Genomic DNA, 22832 nt, shown 5'->3' on the forward strand with positions numbered 1-22832 from the left:
TTTACAAGGAGACCAATGACTAAATAAATACATGAGCCAAATTTTCAAATGGGGACACTCCAAGTCAATACTGAATTGCACATGCATTTCCTATTGTGCATGCATGTATTATCATAATTACATATGCAAATAGTATTTAGGGAGGTAAGGTTGACAGTTTCAGACCTGGGTGACTAATGATAGTCCAAGGTACAGACCACCTGCACCTCCCATCGACTTCAGTGACAATCAGACCACTTATATTTAGGAGCCTAAATATGCATTCAGGAACTCAGGTTTGGAAACATTGCCCCAAATACTCATTTCTGTATTAACTACAAGTGAAATGCATCCATGAAAGGCACGAAATTGCATGTGCTTTTTAAGTACACACAAGTAGCCCAAACTATAATCATGTTCATACAGAATGTAGTCTGCAGACCACCACATCTAAAAATGTTGCAAAATGCAGTGGTGCAGGAGTTTGTCAGATTAAAGAAATAATCATGTTGCAGGAAGAAAATAAATAAACCTGGATGGGCTGACGTAGAAAGCTGTCAACTTCACTATAGATCACAGGGTTGATGAGAGGGTTAGTGGATTACTCAATTTATCTGGATTAGAAGCATTATGTAATTCCTCATATGGTGAGATGGAAATATTTTAAATAGATGCAGTTCAAAGTTTCACTGATCCTTAAAGCTATGTCAAGTCAATTTAAGCACTTTAAGTGACAATGTTAGACTTCCAGGGATTCTACTAGGTTAAAAATCATATCATTTAAAAAAAAAACTTTATCTGGTACTCAGATGTTACTCAGATACCTTTAGGACCAAACCTTCAAAACTTGGCCTACAATTATGCACACAAAATTGTGTGTGCATTATCATGTGCACATACCTATTTGATCATTTGCCTGTGCAATATAAAATCTAATTTGCTATGTATGTATACTTTCTGCATTTCACTCAGTTTGAAAAGTTAAACTAGCTTGAAATTTTATCAGTCAGTTTCACTTTCTGGAGATCATGTCCTGGAACAATGCTGTTGTATTTGGGTTGTGCACCTAGAACAGAATGTTGACTTTTAAAAATACTTGTTTTATTTCTGAGAAACATTTTGGTTAATATTAATAGGGATGTTTTTAATCTTGATTTAATGAAGCCCCATGCTGTGCATTAAATGGTGTCCCTTGAAATTAAAGGAGTTAAATTTTGGAGATCAGGGCTCCAATAAAATGTTTGTTACCATGGTGGTGATATATTCATTTATTTGGATATTCTGATCCATTATTCTTTCAGGAAATCCAGTTTTTACTTATCAATTCCTTACTCTGAACTGCTTTTATGTGCATTTTTTTTAAAGCCATGGTTGTACTGGGAAAACATATATGATTGGAGGTCAGAAAATGTCTATTTGTTGCAAAAGGAGAATGCCCAAAAGTTTCAAACTTAGGTGTTTAAAGACCAGAATCAAAATTCATATTTAACCTAAATACCTGGCTTGATTTTCAGATGTGTTGAGCACTTGCAGCTTCTCTTGACTTCAGTGAAGTGCTCTGAAAATCAGGCCAAACTTTTCTGTAGATGCCTAAATATGGGTTTATTTGTTTAACTTTAGGCAGTCAAGTTAGAAAAATATGGTCAGAACTCTTAACTCCCCTTCTCCAGAGCACTGTCTGCTTTCCCCTGTTCAGGTTGTCTAGCAGAGTGTTGGAGAGGGCATCAGGAAATGAATATCTCCCTGCACACTTGCTGGAAATGACCAATCCAACTATGTATAGATTTTAAAGAAGACAACTGATTTCTGCAATGGATGGTTTATGCAACAGTTGTATATTTTGTATTTGAGTCAAGAGACGCAGCTAACCATTGCTAACTAGGCTTAAGCAGTCATGGAATCAATCAGCATATACAACAAGAAAAAGGGGAATCTCCTTTGTTGACTTGTCAATCTGCCAACAGCTGCCATGTGCATATCCTTATAACAAAACATTTCTAGTAACTTTTTGCTGCACTAGAGCAACATGGCATAGAAATAAATGATCAAATTACAGACATGTAAGTTACATTTCTATGCTACAATAGCCCCTCAAGCTTCCTCCCTGATGCCTGCTACATGGAGTGGCTTCTTCCCTCTCTTTGCATTGGTTGGGTCCTGGCCTGGGTTCTTTTGTGTGATGCCTGCTGCTGCCACTCAACGTAAAATAATGCTACTTGGGCTGGAAAGGATTATAAAACTCGTTACACAAGAAATAATAAAGTACATCAACACAAACCCCAGCAACGAAATTACACATCCCAAAATAACAATTTGACAAAGCGGGGTTTTATTGGGAGCAGGAAAATAAGATCTGTAGAAGGAAAGGGTTAGGTTTAACTAATAGGCACTAAATATTAACAAAACTTCCCACCTCCCAACACTCACAACTCTTCCTAACTCCCAGCTCTCTCCTAGGCAGTTGGTCTGATGAGGATGAGTCCAGAGATGAGTGCTGCAGCACTGTGAATGTTAGCTGGCTTAAACAAAAGAAAGGGGTCCCCTTACTAAGGTCTTTGACCCTGACTGGGGGAGGTTCCTCTCCCAGCTCCCTGGTCTGGAGTCTCTGCCATTTTGGTTGCTGCTCTCCTGCTCAGGGTTGGAACTGCCTGATCCATGTACTAGATCCCACAGCAGTTCAAAGACTCTCTTTGTGGGGAGGGAGAGTTAATCGGAGACTCCCTGACCTGTTTCACTTCTCTCTCAAATCCCAAACTCAGTGCTTAAAACTGAACCTTGTCTTTTTGTTTCTGGGTCAGGCTGTGCCCTCCCACTGAAGGTATGTCTGAACACTATTTTGGAGCAAGCCTCTCAGTACAGGTCGACAGACATAGGCTAGCAAGGCATGCACTAGCACTCTAAAAATAGCTGTAGAGACAGTGCTTTGAAGCGACTTGGGCTCTGAAGCCTAGGAAGGAGGGTGGACTTCGGAGCCTGAGCTTCACCTTGGCTCATCATTGGCCCAAAAAACTACTTGTCCAGATCACCCCATGCAAAAGCCTCCCTACTGGCCTCCACAGGAGTTTCAAGTCCATTCACCCTTGACTCCAAGCATACTTTGGAAATGGTGTCAGAGGTATCTGGTAGCCATTCTTGCTACAATCAAAGGGTAGGATTGGCTAGAGGCTCAGTTCAGAGTTCCAGGAGCTGGCAGACTTCAAGTGGGTGTTACCATACCTTCACAACATTCTTTGTCAGGGGTCTCAGGGTGTGAGCCACATCTGAATACACCTCCCACATGCAATAGGAGAAATCGCCTTCTTTCCCATTTATGATCACATGACAACCTTGTGGCCACCACAACAACTGCTTACAAGGAAATGTGACATTGGGAAGGTATTTAATATATTTCTAGCTTCTTATAATGTGACTTTGTGCTAGAAACATAGAGAGCCAATACCATGTGACTGACCATCTTGCTGCAGACCACCAACAAATGATACATGGACTACCAGCAAAACATGAATTTGGAACCATTGGCCTATCCTACAGGTAATAATTTACCCTTGTCTTATGTATCTTTTCCAATATCTCAATCATTTAAAAGCCTTCAGATTTATCCCATGAGCCCTATTTTCCTGACCACAAATACTAAATAGCTACTTTCCCCTAGTTCATAGCATATCAATAAATAAGAGTAACATCTGGTTTGTAAAGGGGCAACAGGTGAAAGTTACAGACTGTGGTTACTCTGCAATGAAGAATTGAAAGTGCTGAAAGATTACAATTTTGCAGCAATGGTGGATTTACAGGATGGCCTTCAAACATATAAATAGCCTTCACTTCCAGACATCTAATGTGAGGTTTCTCTAGGGTTCTAGGCTCTCTGCCCCTTTTGGGTGTAGGTCAAGATTTTCAAAATTAGGTGCCTAAACATTAAGCGCCTAAATCCATAGTTTTAAGTGGCCAGATTTTCCAAAGTAGAGCTGCTCATCCAAAAGCCCATCAAAGTGAATGGATGTCCTTCCACTGACTTCAATGGACTTTGGATCAGATTTGGCCCTTAATGAACAAAAGATAAGTCATGACAAAGACTTCAGTCTCTTGAAATCACATCCCATGGAGGATGCTGAACTCACTATGAGGGAAACCTCAAGTGCTTCTGAATCTATTCTTCTTTATTATAGAGTTCGTGAAGCCACTCCATTGTTAAGGTTGCAACTGAGTTTCTATCATAAGCATGTTGCTCCATTTAAAGCCCCACCCCAAAAAACCCCAGCAACCCTCAATATTACTAAGTTAAATTGCACCTCAGCTCCACATCTGTCCTATTTTGTTAACTTTTTGCATTAAATTTAATTATCAATTGGAAATGGCCCCTGATCTCCCTCTTTGCAGATGCAGTTATTACCTATTCTGGGGACCTCCTGTTTTCAACAGTGGGATTTCTCCTTGATGAGCCACAGGCAGTTCATTGGACAGAGAAAGCAATGGCTTTCTCTGGTTTCTCCTGCTGTACTTCAGAGCTGTTCTTGAGTGCCTCGTCCCAAACAGGTTCCATCTATCCCTGGCAGCCCCTCATATCCCCAGTAAAGCCTGTCTGCTTTTGCCCCTCCAACTACCACTTTCCAGTGACCTCGTCTCCCCCATGGCTCCCCCTCCAGAGGCTCAATTATTTTGAATAACTGAGGAGCAGCTGTGCTGGAGCACAGGTGCAAGAGAAGAAGGCAGAAAAGAAACACTAGTGCTTCTCTCCCTTCTTCACCCAGCAAACCCCACTTTTGAAACGTTCATTCACTCTACATAATTTTGAGTTTGCTTCCCTTTAAGTAGGAGAAAAGGGCAGTGGTGTGAATAGGTGCCTTCCCATCCTGCTACAAAACTCACCCCATTCCTGCAACTGGACTTTATTTACAAAGAGACCATTCACAAGAGAACACCAATTCCAGGCAAGTCTTTTTCCTAGGACTGCTTCTTTCTAGGTCTCCTCTTTAGAGGACTGTTCAGTCCAGAGCCTTTCAGGCTGGTGAAATGTTCCTAACACCCTTATATCCTGGTAGGAGTCAATAAATAATATCATACCTCTTAATGAGCCACTCCTGCTGCAGTGAATTAGCAGGACTCCATCAGTATCCTCCCCCACCCTGTGAACAGGAGGGAAGTCAAGAGGAGGGGCTTGACACCTTTCCATGGGATGCTAGCAGGTGAAGACTGTCTACCTATTCTTTCTTAAGATAAGTGAGGAGGAAAAGAAAGGAACACAGGAAAGGTCCCTGTACTCTTACTGTGAGCATTTTTGGGGATGGGTCACTTCATTCTCTCGGACGTGGCACACCAGTACAATAGACACTAGTACTTAGATGTGAATTTCCTTCTAGTCACTGATTTTTTTTTTTTAAAAAACAAACCTCAAGTAGATGATTATTAGTGTAATCAGTACAATGTAAAGGTAAATAATGTAACTACGTCACAGGAACAGCCCTGGGTGCCGCCCCAAGGCCTCTTGATTCCTGAGGTACTGACCTCTGAGATCAACCAAAATATTTCATGGCAGTGTGAGATTTAAAGAGGCACACTCATGTTTCAAGTGAACATAATACTAAATGAATGAAATGTTCCAGATAGAATTTCATCCACTGGGAACTTCTGGTTCGGAACATTTACCCAGGCATCTTATGCTGCCTCAGAAAATTAAATTCTCAACAGAATGCAATATTGCTGCAATACAGAGATCACAGGATCTTGCTCCAGAATTTGGGTCCCTTCTCCTGGGTGCTAGGATTGGAGGGGAAAAAAAGGCAGTTTTGTCTCCTCCTCTTATTGGCTGATCTGCAGGGAGTGCAGAGCACTACCTTCTTCTGGTTGCAGGGGCATGTCTGTTTTCTCTCTTCTCTCCTTTACTCTCTCCCAAACCATGTGTTCCAGAGGCAGCAGAGCTGGTTTCAGTGACTTTTCTCCCCTCCACTAGTGGATAAGAGGGGTTGGCAGATCATATCACCGAGCCATGGAGAAGAGAGTAGTGCACTGTGTTGGTCTAGCACTCACCATAGTTCATTATTACACCTGGCCATGTGAGAGCTCAGGGGAGGAGATTTCAGCAGTTTAATTTCTCCACAATTCTACAGCTGCAAAACTTACTGTAGTATCAATGGCTCAAAAGCTTGTCTCTCTCACCAACAGAAGTTGATCCAATAAAAGATATTATCTCACCCACCTTGTCTGTTTAAAATACATACACGATATATATTACGCACACACACATATATATATTCATTCTAACCCTTACAATAAATGTCTTAATAGATGCTATTAACAAGGACTAACCTCTAGCGCCTGACTGGAAAATCCTCCCAAGTGGATTTATTAAAGGATTCTTCTTCATAGATTAACCTGCCAGGGCTCGAATTTGTTCTCCTCATTGTTCCACTTAAATGGTTGATACAGAGAATGGAATGATTTAGTACATGCTTGGTTTACCATGGAGCCCTCTATTGTGGAGTCTGTTCTCACAGAACTTTATTCTAAGCAAAGAGGTAGCGCCATTTTCACATTACATATGCATTGAAATAATTTGTGACTTTCATTCTACTTCACCAGAAAAGTTTCTCTCTAAATAGGTTCCACTGGATGGCATGTATTATAAAATTAATCTGAGAATCTGATCACTGAAAGGTTTCAGAGTAGCCGCCGTGTTAGTCTGTATTCGCAAAAAGAAAAGGAGTACTTGTGGCACCTTAGAGACTAACCAACTTATTTGAGCATAAGCTTCATCAGATGCAGTAGCTGTAGCTCACGAAAGCTTATGCTCAAATAAATTGGTTAGTCTCTAAGGTGCCACAAGTACTCCTTTTCTGATCACTGAAAGATATTGATCCTTTCTTCACTACCCACTACTCATCTTTTTAGTCAAGAAATCCTCATTAGGACCATAAAAGATACTATATAAATGTCAAATATGGTTAGTCCTAACTTTCAATTTTCTTCCTATTGAACAAGTAAGTAAGTCTGATGCTTTTTTGTTGATGATTATTAACCATGTATTGAATTTAACAGAGATTTAAACATGGCTTACATTCAATATTAAATCTTGTGCTGCTTGTATTCTCCTACCTTGTCTCTTATTACCCGCTAACATAGGAATAGAGGAACCCACGTTGCCACAGCCATTTCCCTGAGGCCACCATATTCCAAGCCTACAACAGTATTTTTCTGCCTTGTCAGTCACTCTGACGTGGTCATTGAAAGCATGCAAATAGGTGCCCATTAAAAAACTACAAAGCAGATTGCAGAGTTCACGTACACCCACCCAAACCCTCCATCCATAACACACGGGCAAACCTGCCACCTTGCTCTATTAATAAAACAGTCCCCCCTTACAGATATCTTTCTAATTTTGCTGAGCTCTCATCTTCCTAGCACACTATATGCCAACGCAGCTGGAATCCAACACCAAAACAATCTGGTCCCACAAAATATCATGATTTCAACTCCTACCCAATTATCAAGTGGGACAAAATCAAAAGAGGCAGGAGAAAAAGGAATGTAGACAAGTAAGTCATGTTGCCAGGCAGATTGCACTCAAAAACAAGTTACAGTTGTCTGTTCATAAAAGCTAACTTGATTGTTAGAAAAATCTGAGGATGGCTTGAGGATTTTTTTTTTTATGCCTTCTCAATACCACTGACCATCTGTAAACAGTCAGAATGGACCATTTGCCTAAAAGACAGGGAGGAAAGTGAAAAAACATTTTTTTTTCATGCAGTATTCCTCTGCCTTCTAGGTCTTGAGGTAGACACCATCTTGAGATCTGACAGTATCCTTTGATCAAATGAATTATAATCTTCTATAATGTTAGTTATCTGGACAAGCAAATTGACCTGTCTGTGTAGTTGCTGGCACAACTGGTATTGAAAACTACCCTACTACAGAGATGGGGCCATGCAGGTAACGATTAACTTTTTTTCTTCACAGGATGTCGTGTGTGGGGGTTTTTTTTTTCTTTTTCAATAGTGCAATTCAACCTTCAGGACAGGAAAACCCGTGTGGCACAGATGAAGATAAAAATAAACCAGGTGGATTTCTAAGACGTGAAGCACTGCCAGAGGCTTTTTCAGCACTCTGTAATTAAATATATAAATTAAATAAATGTATTCAGTCCTGTACCAGTGATAAAAACAATATTATCAGGTAGAGAAAACAGTGCCGATTTCAAGATCCATTGCAGCTAGAGACGAATGCTGTAAATGACTGGAAACTAGAGAATGGCATATGCTGCTATACAGCTATCATCTTTAGTCATGACAATTTACCTTTAAACCACATCATTCATTCACCACTCCATTCTTTCATTCAGCACTCTATTTCAGAATGATGTTATAGCAGTGGATTTATAGAAGTGGAAATTAATACTTTATAATAGGGGTGGGCAAACTATGGCCCACGGGCCGCATCTGGCCTGTTAGGGCTTTGGATCTGGCCTGAGGGATTGCCCCCCGTGGTACTACAGGCCCCTCGCCGCTCTCAGAAGTGGCTAGCAACACGTCCCTGTGGTCTGGGCGGGGGGCTGCAGAGGGCTCCTTGCGTTGCCCTTGCCTCCAGGCACCGCCCCCTGCAGCTCCCATTGTCTGGGAACGGGGAACCGAGGCCAAATGGAGCTTTGGGGGAGATACCTGGAGGCGCGGCAAGGACAGCGCGTGGAACCCTGTGCCCTGCTGCACCCAGGAGCTGCGCAGGGATGTGGTGCCGGCCGCTTCCTGGAGCAGTGCAGCGTGGGGCCAGGGCAGGCAGGCAGGGAGCCTGTCCTGGCCCTGGTGTGCGCCACTGCCACTTTAGGTAAGCGGAGCCGGGCCGGAGCCTGCACCCCGAACCCCTCTTGCACCCTGCCCCCCAACTCCCTGCCCTAAGCCCCGTCGCACCCTGCCCCCCAACTCCCTGCCCTAAGCCCCGTCACACCCTGCACCCTTCCTGCACCCCTGCCCTGATCTCCCTCCTGCAGTCTGCACCCCTCCTCCACCCCAACCCCCTTCCCTGAGCCCCATCATACACCCGCACCCCTCCCTCTGCCCCAATCCTTTGTCCTGAGCCCGCTTCTGCACCCCAACCCCCGCCCCAGCCCTGCATACAATTTCCCCACCCAGATGTGGCCCTTGGCTCAAAAAGTTTGCCCACCCCTGCTTTATAACATATGAAATCAGCTTAACATCCCAGTTTTGAAATGGGAGGAAGGATTAATCTATAACTCTAGCAGCATGTGAGAAATCAGCTGCTAATAGCTAACAATTGAAGTGGGTGGAAAAAATTCAAGAGGGTAACTGACATGATTTTAAGTTCTGATATTGTTCAACCTGTCCAAACTAGAAAACTGCACAAATGTTTTTAGGAGCAGTAAACATTTCAAAGCACTTGATTGCAAAGTTCTTGATGAGAAAGACGATTACTATCACTGCTGATGATGCATGAAAGAGAATAAACTGAGCATAATGGAGCAAATATTCTATCAGGTACATTTACCTCCAAATTTCCTGGCTACTTAGGAGTGTTTAGAATAATCTGATTATTCATTCATGGAATATTCATGGTCTAGGGACTCCAGCTAGAGAGAATTGTATCATGGAATTATATTATGTAGAAAACTGTATTGCAAGGGAATCTTTATATAGTCTAATTTTCCTTTGATCGCTTTCTGACATTATACATATTTTTACTTGGGATGCACATTTTATGTACATTTTCTATCTATGTTTTTTCTTTATGTCCATCACCATATCTGATTGCCTTACCAAGTTTCATCAATACTAATGAGTTGTGTATCAAGAAATATGAATTTTCTCTTCTTTCCATTGGCAAGACAATGCAAGGATTGTGGTTATTGAAAACTCTTGTGGAAAGAAGTTCCAATGACCTGCAATTGTGCTTCTGCTTAAAACAAGAGCTTTGGGATTTACACGTCAGTTCTGTGTGAGAAGATTCTTTTTCCCTCTGTTCACACCCCACACCTGACTCAAGGATGGATTTGACTGTATTGATTTAAAGGGGCTGTGTATTTCCTTTGTATACATACTCAGTAGATGCTGCTTGATAAGTTATTTTGATTGTGGATAGAAATTCCCACAATAGTCTACATAAATTAAAAAACTTGTTAAGTTTGTATATTTTATGTGGATATTGCATTGCCAAAAGTTGCTCATTAAGGAGAAAAACAATGATGCCAATCAGATTATCTTTGTGTCACAACAGTACACAATGTTAATAATTAGTTACATGTCAATTAGAAAAGGCAGATCTGAACTTTACATATATCGAGAGAGACATTAGAAAATGGTGAATTGTACAGCAATTCCTTCTGGATATACAAATGGAGCCATACAAAAATACGTGCCAGATGCTGTTCTCACTGGAATCAATGGCAAAACTCCCATTGACATGTGCAGGAGCACGTATTTAATCTGAGACATGTTCTTTATCGTTATGTACAACGGACCATATGATTCAGTTACACTCTCGTAGCCCCATTAATGTTAATGGTGTAGCAGGGGGTGTGCTCAAGGGAAAAATTTAGCCCAATGTGTTTTGTCTGTTATGAGTTTACAGCAAAATAAAACAAGAATAATGAATGTTACTAAATTGTGAGCATGGGACCCAGACTTTCAAACCTGAATGCCTAAAGTTAAATGCTAAATTTGTATTTAGGCACCTAAATAGAAGTGACCTAATTTGCAGTCATGGGAGCTGCAGGTCCTCAGACCTAACACAAGGATTTAGGAGCCTAACTTTCAGACCCAGGTTTGAAAATTTTGGTCTGAAAACATTCCGGGGTCAAAAACAAAGAGCCCCCCCCAAACATAAGAGCCCCTAAAGGAACATGGGGGTTATATATACATGGGGATAAAAGAATGACATGTATTCACCCTTCTGTAGCTCATTTTAAAGTAGTGTGGAGTTAAGGCCAGTAAAACACAATGGGTGGAATCCTAGCCCCACAGAAGTCAATGTCAAAACTCCTATTGATTTCAGTAGAGCCAGGATTTCACCCCAGGAACATAAAAGGTATTAAAAAACAGGGAGCCATAGGAGTCAATCCTGCTGCCACTGATAGATGCACAGCTACTCCCAGAACATAGCTGGCACCTCACAGAGTCAGGCGTCTAATAAATAGATTTATTCCTTGCTAAAACTGTTCCATCTAGAACTTATCCTGAACAGTTTGTCATAGTCCATGCTGTAAGCAAGGCCAATGCTTGTTCACTGCACAACTTGTGACAGTCTATACTATACAACAAGCTTGTACATTCAATGTATGAAAAAATCTGGTAATTGAATAAGTACAAATCTAGTATTAATTTTGATATCAGTAGCTTTACCTTACTCTGATACCTAACAAACTCTTTCTGAGTGATGAAGTTCTATAGCAATTATCTTTTGCAAAACATTTAGCATAATGTTAATACACCTCTACAGTTATCACAAAGTATTGTAAAATCATATCTTGCTCCCCTTTTAACATTAACTCTAAAAAGTATCAACATGTAAAAGACTTTACCTGTTAAGATCAGCTGCTCAGCTCCAATTTTCCAATGTGACTAGTGTCCTTGATAGCTTGTAGCAGAGGAGAATGTGACTCACTGGTGGGATTGCACTTGAGGATAGGTAAATCTGGAGTCAGATTTAGGCTTCTGGATAATGATGACCCCTGTAGAAATAGCTCTTGACAGGTAATAGGATTACCATAAGGGAATTAGCAAATTCTGCTCATTAGACTGGGCCAATGAAATTGCAGGCTTGAGATGGATTTAAAGGTTTTAGTATATAGATATAATTGGGACAGAAAAACCAACCCAGACTAAAGAAGAGCTACAGATGGCAGCTTGATACTGCCATGAGAGGTGTATTATAAATGTCTAAGGCAGACATATTGATGATAGACACGGTATGGGGCACAATACCAGCAGCTTCTATCACAACAATTATTAGATTTCAAATTGGTTTGAATTATTATCTGAACCCTGTTCATATATATGATAAAACCATCTTCAGAAGTCATGTTATAGTAATACAGACCTAGATGTTAATTATTAAAAAACTGAGAGCTCCAAGTCTGAAAGAGAGAAATTTTACATTATGCAAAATGAAGTATCATCTCTTATGTGGTATAAATGAACAGTGAAGTGTAAGAATAACTTTCACTGAAAATACAGACTGTGGTATCTATCAAAGAGCAGGGGCCCTGGCCCTTACTTGGTGCATGGTGGTAGATAGGAGGTATACCAAAAAGACCCTCTTCCCATATGTGGCTCATGTAAGGGTCAGCCATAATTGCAGACTCTGTGCTTGGGGGCTGTCTCTGTGCAACCTAAAGGGAGGAGGCAGGGCCATAGCTCCATCTCCCCTTCTTATGAAGGCCTCTGGGAGCTCAGTCCTCCCACAAGCTCCCTTGTGGTTCTGACTCCAATGCAGGGCTGTGCCTTAACAGCATGGGCCACCAGTGCGTTTTTTTTGTGGCCATGACAGCCTCCAAAGCATAGGTGCATATTGGGGTGGGGGGGAAAGCAGTGGCCTCTCCCTGCAGCACCTAGCTGTTGCTCCTGAATAGATGTTACCAAAGGCAGCGAGATGTGCTGCCTTGGTGTTTGCGCTGGTGCCGCTGCACCGTGCAGCCTCCTCGGGAGCTCTGGGCAGCACCTCTGGAGACATGTGGGGCCGGTGGGCATGGCGCTGGAGGCAGCTGCAGAGTTTGGTCTCTGGGGCACTCCCCTAGGTAGCTCCCCTGCTCCCGCCTGGCCAGGGCCCAGGGAGCCTGGGACTCCGCATGCATCTAGTGAGTTCCCAACCCACTTTCCCTGGAGCAGGTTCTCACTGAAGGGCCATGGGGGGCCGGGACAGAGAGACGGATTTGTCAGAGCTGCCACCAGTAAGAGTTGGTGGCCGCCCTCTGAGGCCACCAAAAATGTTGTTATGAAAACCCATTCCCTCATCTCATTTTTTATTGTGTAGTTCAGGAGATGGCATATTTAAAACGCTCTGGAGAAATCTGGATAGGTTTCTATTTAGCCAGGAAAAAGTGGTTGCTTGAGGCCAAGTCACTACCATGTGTGAAATGAATTCATGGGCTGTCTCTTTTACAAAACGTATTGTAGTATCTTGCTTTAAAGGTCCAAAACACCGGGAGCCTGATTTTAATGGGACTGGTACCTGGGTAAGGACTGCAATATCATGCCTTTTAAAAACACTACTGTAAGATGCAGCATTTTGAAGCATTACTGTAAAAGGCTTAAGAGCTGTTTGTTTGTATGGGATTGCCTAAGGTGCACATATGACTGAGGAGTAGATATTATCTTGCCCACCTTGTCTCTCTAAAGTTAAGCAGGCATTTAAATGGTTTGAAGGATTGCAGCCAGAGCGCTCAGCACCTTGCAGGAACCAGGCCCATCTGAGTAAAACTGCCTTTCATGTCCTCGCTTAGGCTTCTGTGCTTAGGGAGTATGTGGGTGACCTTATTAACATTTGCTGCAAAAACATGGGCACAGTCAGTGGGGTGAATTAACTCTGTCTGTTTGGCTGTATGGTACTTCTGAATGTCACTTGCAGGGTATAAAGATGGTCCAACACAATTTACCATGGCTTGCTGATGTCCATATCCATTGAGAACAGTGGGAGCTGTAGGTTGCTAAGCTTTTTGGAAAATCTTGTCGCTGTTTTATTTGGAAAATGCTTATGGAGTGCTTTTTAAATGTTGGTGGCTCCCTTCTCTTCTGTTCTCTCTACGTGTACTTCACAAAACTGGGCAACAAAATGGTGGATGAAATTCAGCATTGATAAGTGCAAAGTAATGCAGATTGGAAAAAATAATCCCAACTATAATATACAATGATGGGTTCTAAATTAGCTGTTACCACCCAAGATAAAGGTCTTGGAGTCACCATGGATAGTTCTCTGAAAACATCCACTCAATGTGCAGTAGAGCTCAAAAAGGCTAACAGTATGTGAGGAACTATTAGGAAAAGAATAGAAAATAAGAAAGAAAATATCATAGTGCCACTATATAAATTCATGGTGTGCCCAAACCTTGAATACTATGCCCAGTTCTGGTTGTCCCAGCTCAGAAACAACATAGTGGAACTGGAAAAGGTCCAGAGAAGGGCAACAAAGATGATCAAAGTTATGGAACAGCTTGCATATGAGGAGAGACTAAAAAGATAAGGACTGTTTATCTTAGAAAAGAGACAACTAAGAGGGGATCATGAATGGTGTGTAATAAGTGAATGGAGAAGAGTTATTTACCACTTCACATGATACAAAAACTAGGGGTCACCTGAGGAAATCGATAGGCAGCACATTTACCACAAATAAGAGGAAGTACTTTTTCACACAATGCATAAATAATGTATGGAATTCTTTGCTGTAGGATGTCATGATGGCCAAAAATAAACTGCGTTCAAAAAAAGATCTGGATAAATTCATGGAGGACTAATCCATCAATGACTACTAGCCAAGATGCTCAGGGATGCAACCCCAAACTTCTGATTACCAGAAGCCAGGAGTGGAAGGTAGGGCTGACTCACTTTATAATTGCGTTGCTCTGTACAAACCCCCTGAAACTCTGATACGGGCCACTGTCAGAAGACAGGATACTGGACAAGCTGGACCATGGTCTGACCTAGTATGGCTGTTCTTATGTTCTTGCAGTGACATAGAGGGTGTGTCAATCACTATGTAATTTTACTAACGTCTGCTTAGATTAAAGTGACCTAAATAATTAATGCAAACTGAATTAGTTTTACAGTAAGACCAGTTTAATTCTATTGTTGCAGGTTAAATCTTTAGGCATAGCACACCAAACTACTACTTTGCACTGTCAGAATCCTTCTCCAACATTTGCAGTTTCAGCCCCAGTCACTCCTGTGCCTTCCCTCATTCTTCTTCTTTTTACTTCCTCTCTCTCTATTCCCAGTCTGTTCTCTTTTTCTTTAAAGACACAGAGCCATAAACTATCACTCTGTGCCACTAACAACTATGTGTATGCCCTAGCACAAACAACTGGTTTCCTCATCTCCTGTAGTAGTGGCTTCTGGTGACCCCAAGATGCGACTCCACATTAAATTGAGGGCCCCCAAGAATCATCCCACAGTCTGTGCTCTGTATCTTAAAGCTGGTCCTGTGTGATAATGATGGACAGGAATCAGTTAAAATTGGGGAAGTCCTGTACAATTGTTCCACAGGCTAACCTCAGAGTACTAAGGGTGAGGTTTTGGGCCAAACTGGTTTAAACAATTTAAGTCCTCTGCCCACGTGGTGGTAAAATAATCCCGTAGGGGAGCTAATGGGTCTGGGGTTACAAGGAATTGCATTCTTTATTAGCTACTAGTGGTTAGGCTCAGTCTTAATGTACTTATTCCCCATAGAGATATCACTGTAATTATTTTAGCATTGCATTACTTTCTTTGTGTGGGCTGTAGCATTACATTATTTTTTTTGTATGGGTTGTAGTATGGAAGATAACACCTGCTCTGGTTTCTCTGTAATTCTATCTGTTTTCAGGAAAATTCAGAAGTGCTACAACCATGTCCTATTGTTCCCTCCCAGATGCCCTGAGAGACTCCAGATGCTTCATTTATTCCACTTTTTGTGTGAAAGATTTTACTTCTGTGGGACAGTTATTGAATGTTAATGGAAGATCATATTAAAAAGCAGAGGAACACAGACATTACTAGACCAATTCCAAAGGCAAAAGCAAGACAAACAACATAGTAGATAAAGAGGCAGTTCTTCTACCTGATGAAAGTTTGTCATAACGTAAGCTACTTTGAGCCTCTGTTCAATGCAACATACAGATAGACACTTGATCTGGAGGACAAACACTTAATATTACTGAAGAATATGACTTCTCCCTCATTCCATAACATAAAAAAATCACCTACATATTCATTCTGTTGTTGTTCCAAAATTATTACTGAATAGAAAGCCAGGCAATTTCTAGTCTGCATAAATAACAAACAAGAAAATAGCCTTAATGTTGCTGATTTTTTTTTTAAATAGATTCATAGAAATTGAGGCTTGAAGGGACAATTAGATCATGTTGCTAACCTCCAGTATATCACAGGCCAGTAAGCATCATTAAGTTACCCCTGTACTGAGCCACATAACTTGTGTTTGACTAAAGCATAACTTGTTTGGCTGAAGCATGTCTTCCAATCTTGATTTGAAGACATCAAGAGATAGAGAATCTACCACTTCCCTTGGAAGATTGTTCCAGTGGTTAATCATCCTCACTGTTAAATATGTGTATAGGATTTCTTTTGTTGGTATTTGTTTCCAGATCATTGATGAAATGTTGAATGGCGTCGGGTCAAGTACCTGTGTTGGGTCAAGTACCCATGTCACAATTCAGGTCAGCTGCATCTGTATTTAGCCCTCATGGTCCACTAAAGCCACCCATTCTAGGCTTCCAGCTCTTCAGCAAGCACTTCTCTTGGGTGGAGACCTACATCTCTCCCCCTCCTGAAATGAGTTTTCCCAGCTGCACAGTTCCACGATTATACTGTGATATTCCCAGCAAGCCAGACTGCCTAAACAGGCCAACATCTGTGCTTTGCTTTCTCTTTGAAAGCTATGAACAGTGTAATTGCTTGCAGTTTTCAGTTACCACAAAGATCTTTATAGGCAAGCACATTTATTTTTAAGGTGAAAGCATTACAGAGAAAACATATAAAAACAATCGAGGTTCCTATACCCAGGCTAATGGCTTACCAGTGATCACACATCAGTCTTATGGGGCCTCAATAGGCCAAATTTTCCAGACCCTTTTCCAGAAAGGATGGGGGGCCCCCTTGGATAGAATGTCTTGTCCGTTTGCTGCATCAGATAGAGGCCCTGATCAGTTTAAACTCAGGCTCTTCATCAAAAAGTCTTATTTGTTGGTAGGTTTCTGGAGAATCCAGTTTGAACTAGTATTTGTGAGCCTCTGCAGGTGATGTTTTTTCTCTAGAGGTGTTATAACCCCAGTGACTTTGCCTACTCATGCCTCACTGTTCTTAGTTCCTGGAGGAGCTGTGGTCACCCTCCCCCATGAAATACAATACAGTCAGTGGCCCACAATGACACACAAACTTAATTCAGTAAGATTTTCCAGAGATATTGTAGGAAATTGCCGTATCTGTCACAACCAATCCCCATAGTACCTCACTACAGAGACCCATATTTGATGACTATTCCTCATTGACAACTTCTTTTTGAGATCTGTCAGTCAGTGAGTTCTTAATCCATTTAATGTGTGTATTATTAATATGGGACAGAATGCTAATTTTTCAATCAAAATTAGAGCTGGGCAATTTTTTTCAGATTTAATAATTTATTTGCCAAAAAATGCAATTTCAGTCATTCTGAAACAATTTACAAATTTTACCTGATTAGTTTCAGCTGGGGAACATTTTTCAGGTCCAGCTTCAGAAAATGGTGTCATCTCTCCCTTTAGAGTAGAGTAGTGCCTTTGCTTGAGGGACCCAGGATGGACTCCTTACTGTGGAGGAAGAACTTGAACTCAGCACTTCCCCACTAGCAGGGGAGGGCCTTAACCATCATTCTACAAGTTATTTTCAGTTTTGTTTGTTGAAACTGTTTCGCATTGTATAAATTCTTAAATAGTCAGCTTGAACTCAGGTCTTTGGCAACATGCAAGCAAGCCTCTTGGCCAAGAGGTTATAAGCTATTCTGTTCTTATGGTCTGCTCTTGAAGCTGCTGCACTTTGTATCAGTACTTAGTTATTCACTGACTAGGCTGAAGAAAGCACACAAGCACAAGAATGGCTCGTCAAGGTTCCTTCCCCACTCTGAACTCTAGGATACAGATGTGGTGACCTACATGAAAGACCCCCTAAGCTTATTCTTACCAGCTTGGGTTAAAAACTTCCCCAAGGTACAAACTTTGCCTTATCCTTGAACCGTATACTGCCACCACCACGCGTCTTACACAAAGACCAGGGAAAGAGCCCACTTGGAGACGTCTTCCCCCAAAATATCCCCCCCAAGCCCTACACCCCCTTTCCTGGGGAAGGCTTGATAAGAATCCTCACCAATTTGTACAGGTGAACACAGACCCAAACCCTTGGATCTTAAGAACAATGAAAAATCAATTGGGTTCTTAAAAGAAGAATTTTAATTAGAGAAAAGGTTAAAGAATCACTTCTGAAAAATCAGGATGGTAAATACCTTACAGGGTAATCAGATTCAAAACATAGAGAATCCCTCTAGGCAAAACCTTAAGTTACAAAAAGACACAAAAGCAAGAATATACATTCCATTCAGCACAGCTTATTTTACCAGCCATTAAACAAAAGGAAATCTAACACATTTCTAGCTAGATTACTTACTAACTAACAGTTGTAAGGCTGCATTTCTGAACTGTTCCCGGCAAAAGCATCACACAGACAGACAGACAGACCCTTCCCCCCCCCCCCCCCCCCGATTTGAAAGTATCTTGTCTCCTCATTGGTCATTTTGGTCAGGTGCCAGCTAGGTTACCTTAGCTTCTTAACCCTTTACAGGTGAAAGGGTTTTGCCTCTGGCCAGGAGGGATTTTATACCAGTGTATACATAAAGATGGTTACCCTTCCCTTTATATTTATAACAGCTCTATAGCCTGACAATTAAGGCCCTCTGCTGGGAGGGAGGAAGTAAGAAGTCACAATCCCTTTTCTGACTCAGATGGAGATGTGGTTTTCTGAAGCAGTCCTGAAATTGATTTTTCCCATTTGTTGACAAATTATAAACATTTTCAGAACCGAACCAAACATTTTCCCTGATTTTCTGTTTTGCTCGCCAAACACAAAAATAAATAAATAATGTTCCCAGCACTAATCAAAAAGTTGTGTGGTATTAAGTCAAGTGCCTTACTCAAACTTAACTATACAACATCTACACTGTTACTTTTATCAACCAAATCTGTAACCTCATCAAAGAATGAAATCAGGTTGGTAAGACAATATGTTGTTTGCTATTAATTTTAATCCTATCCAGGAATTCATTACCAATTGAATCCCAAAACACCATTAGACTTATCCAAATACATTTCTGCCTACAAAAGGAAATTGAAAGGAAAACTTTATTAACAAAGTAGAAAAGTAGTTTCAAGGTGGCACACATTAGATATGAGTTGATTTTTTATTTACCTGGGTTGTTTTTAACTTTAAAGGCTAAGCACATGTCTTCACTGCAGTCACAGAGTGCAATTGCAGCTAGACTTATCTGAGTTAGCTCAGGTACTGGCGAAGTGACGTTGTGACAACACAGGCTTCGACATGGGGTAGCTGTCCTAGTAATTACCTATGGTTCTGGGCCTGCTTGTACAGCTTATGCTGCTGCATCTCACCTTCTAGAGCAGTCCTGGAAATGAAAGAGGTGGAGAAGACAGCATCAGGAGATGACAGCCTGGGATTTTGGGATGCGAGCAGTTGGTCCAGAACCTTGCTCTTTTCTTTCCCATTAGAGAGATCAGGACTGGTCAGGACCTTTTCTCTCCCACCAGAAAGCCTATGACCTCTGCCCTCCTCCCCTCTACTCCCACTAGAGAGACTTTGACTGTGAATTTGTAGTAACATCAGTCTATGGCCAAGAGGGGTGGGGCTGGGCCCTCTGAGAACATCCCTCTGGTATAGGCATCTGCTTACCTAGTTTGAGGATCAAGGCTTAAGTATGTTTTCAATGGCAGTAAAAACAAGATTAGCTCAACCTGTGGTTAATTATTTTGGTCAAAACCAAAAGGGTTTTGTGTACAACATCAGAAAACAACAAAATAAAACTTCAGGCTGGTTTTGTCAAGCAGAATTTTGGGGGAGGTAGTTGCAGCCCCTCTGAGTTTTACTGCACAGTGGTACATAGAGCTATTAAACAGATACTTCCCAATTTAAAACCATATTTTTTAAAAAGCAAAAGCAAATGTCTTCACTAGTATTACTAAAACACTGGAAGCTGGACACATTTTTAATATAAAATGTACTTGTTTTCATTTATACTGTTAATTTATTTTTTGAATTTTACTTACCTTGGGCAAGGGAAATAAGCTAGTTACTTTTACTTTGTGGTGTAATAATTAGTGCTGGCAATTGACTGAAAACTGCAGGCACAAAATGAGAAACTGAGCTAAGACCTTTTAACATATCAGCTACAGTTTTCTTTAGTAATCACCTACTTCATACTAACTCTCCTTAGGGAAGGATTGGCATCTTAGAGGAACTTTTTTTCCCTGCATGCTTTTCTGTGGCTGGTCCTTTAAATTTGGCATAATGAAACTGCTGTAGCCCTAAAGAGGCCATTTTGCAATTGGCTACAGCTAACTACCTCTTTGCTAGCTGGTGAGTACTCTTAAATTCCTGCTGTGTTTTATCTAGTTTGGCCTTTCTTATTTCTGAGGAGATTTCAATATTTCTGATAAAGTACAGTCTTAATATCAATGAGTTCTATTAATGTGTATGGCTAGCAATGTGGAGAATGCTTGGCACACTCACAGAGAAATTATTACAAGAACTGATCTCAGGCTGTGCTTTTTAATGGGTGTTTTCTCTACTTGTAAGAGCACTTTGAAAACTGTAGCTGTCTATCTTTAGCCCAAATAGTCCTTTGTTTCAATAATTGTGGATTGATGCTTGTCATAGAAGCTGACATGGAGCCAACCAGGAAAGTTCAGTCTGTTCTGGTCTTCGTCATTTGGATGAAAATGAGGAACAAACAGAAAAATGTTGCTTACGTGTCTGATTTCAGCACAGTGCTGCATTGTCTTATTCCACCACAGCCCAGTGCTGCCTCAGATGGACAGCCAGCTTTAGCAGTTTTGGTGGGTCTGTGAAGCAATTTCACTCAAGTTGACAGTCTTCCCACAGTGGTGATGGTGGTACTGTAAACGTCACCTGCCCTCCTTAGGAGTTCAGTATCTCTTGTGGCAGGGAGGGGAACAATTTACCAGCACGAGCAAATCAAATGCATTAGTATTTTTTTTTTTAACATCACTGCCTCTGAGTACTGCCAGTTCTTTTCAGTCTGAAATACCTCTGATTGTAATCAAACCCATTGCAGTGAAATACACTGCTGCTGCTAAAGTTTTCAACTTGCTGCTGAGCATGTTTGATTTTGATGGTTTTTGTCTTCAGATTTGATCAGATGATTATACGGAGTATATTTTTGTCTCCTAGGATGTGTATTAGCCATTGTATGCAGTAATTTTACATGTGTAAACTTATTGCCTATAGAGGTCAGTGTTTGCCATTAAAATGGACAATTTCAGGTCATTACACATATTGAATCTATTTCCTTAAGTTAAGTATCTTCACACCTTCTTGTCAACTGTCTAAATGGGCCATCTTGATTATCACTACAAAAGTTTTTTTTCTCCTGCTGATAATAGCTCATCTTAACTAATTAGCCTCTCACAGTTTGTATGGTAACTTCCAACTTATCTGTATATATCTATATCTTCTTACTATATGTTCCATTCTATGCATCCGATGAAGTGGGCTGTAGCCCATGAAAGGTTATGCTGAAATAAATTGGTTAGTCTCTAAGGTGCCACAAGTACCCCTGTTTGTTTGGTTTTTTTTGCGAATACAGACTAACACGGCTGCTACTCTGAAAGGAGTATAATGTAAGTTTCAGAATATTTTATTTGTTTTCATATCTCCTTCTGCTGACTTCTGAATCACAATTTTCTTATTTAAATTATGTTGATCAAATTTTCAAAGTTCCACAAAAGTGATTAAATTAAAAATATGGGACTTTGTTGTTGACAGATGATTTGGTTCTGATTTTTATGATCTTTAAAATATCAAACCTGCCTTTAATTTTGGGGGAAAAACCCTCTAAAATTGAAATGCAAATGCATGGAATCCTTCTTGATAGTTCACCATATTTTTCTAAAGAGGAATGCAAAGTATTATATTGAAAAAGTGGTATAAATACCTACAGTATACATGCTTATAATACTATAGTGGATACAGCATTGGATTGGGACTCAGGAGGAGACCTGCATTCTAGTCCCAGCTCTGCCACTGGATTGCTGGTCACTTCACTCTCTGTGCCTCAGTTTTTCCATCCGTAAAATGGGGGGTAATGATACTTGCCTCCTTTGTAAAGTTATTTGATATCTACTGATGAAAGTGCTCCATAGCATCTTGGTACTATAAGTAGCATAAATACTTGTCAGTGATTATCGAAGATGCTTTAAGAAAATAAAATCCTTATACACTTGGCATTTGTTTTGACAATGTGCTTGATTTCATTGTCCCAGAAGTGGTATGAGCAATCACTCAAGGCTGTCAAGAAAATTAGAATATATAGTTTATATTCTCAAATCCCCTCACAAGTGTCTTTTAAATGATGTTTGAAATGAACGATGCCTGGCCTGACCTGAACACAGTTTTAGTCCTAAGAAATATGTTTTTTTGATTAAGGTTCTTTCCAGTTGTTCTTCTGCAGTAAGTGACATCAGAACCTTGTGGATTCCCTCCTTCAATTCCTCACCAAAATGGGTTTGTAAATCATCAGTCACTGATGCCTGTAGCAGTTCAGCTAACCATCTAAAATGATTTTAAACTGAAATTTGAAGTGCATGTAGCACTTGGATGAAGCGCTGCATTATCAGTTCTGGAAACTGAAGCCATCTGGTTAACACAACAGCAATAGCTCACTCAAACATGGTGTTTGGCATCATTCCATGCAGCATGGCTGGTTGCTGTGTAGTGTTAAGCCCCTGAAAACAGGGTATGTCTATACTGCAATTAAACACACATAGCTGGCCCATGACAGCTGAAGTGGTGTCATGGGGCTCAGGCTGTGGGGCTGTAAAATTTGGTGCAGAATCTACACGTAGACATTTGGGCTCAGATTGGAGCCCA

General features: G+C 40.9%; 1 protein-coding gene across 1 annotated transcript in view; it reads right to left on the minus strand.

Moving 5' to 3' along the window:
• The window catches only part of PDC (phosducin), a 33188-nt gene extending 21552 nt beyond the window's left edge, over positions 1 to 11636 (minus strand). Inside the window, exon 1 of the mRNA XM_074962193.1 lies at positions 11498 to 11636. The gene's annotated coding sequence lies outside the window, so the exon portion shown is untranslated. The remainder of the gene's footprint in view (positions 1 to 11497) is intronic.
• Positions 11637 to 22832: the final 11196 nt, after the last annotated feature.

Source organism: Natator depressus, chromosome 8, assembly GCF_965152275.1.
Source record: "Natator depressus isolate rNatDep1 chromosome 8, rNatDep2.hap1, whole genome shotgun sequence".
Lineage (NCBI taxonomy): Eukaryota > Metazoa > Chordata > Testudines > Cheloniidae > Natator > Natator depressus.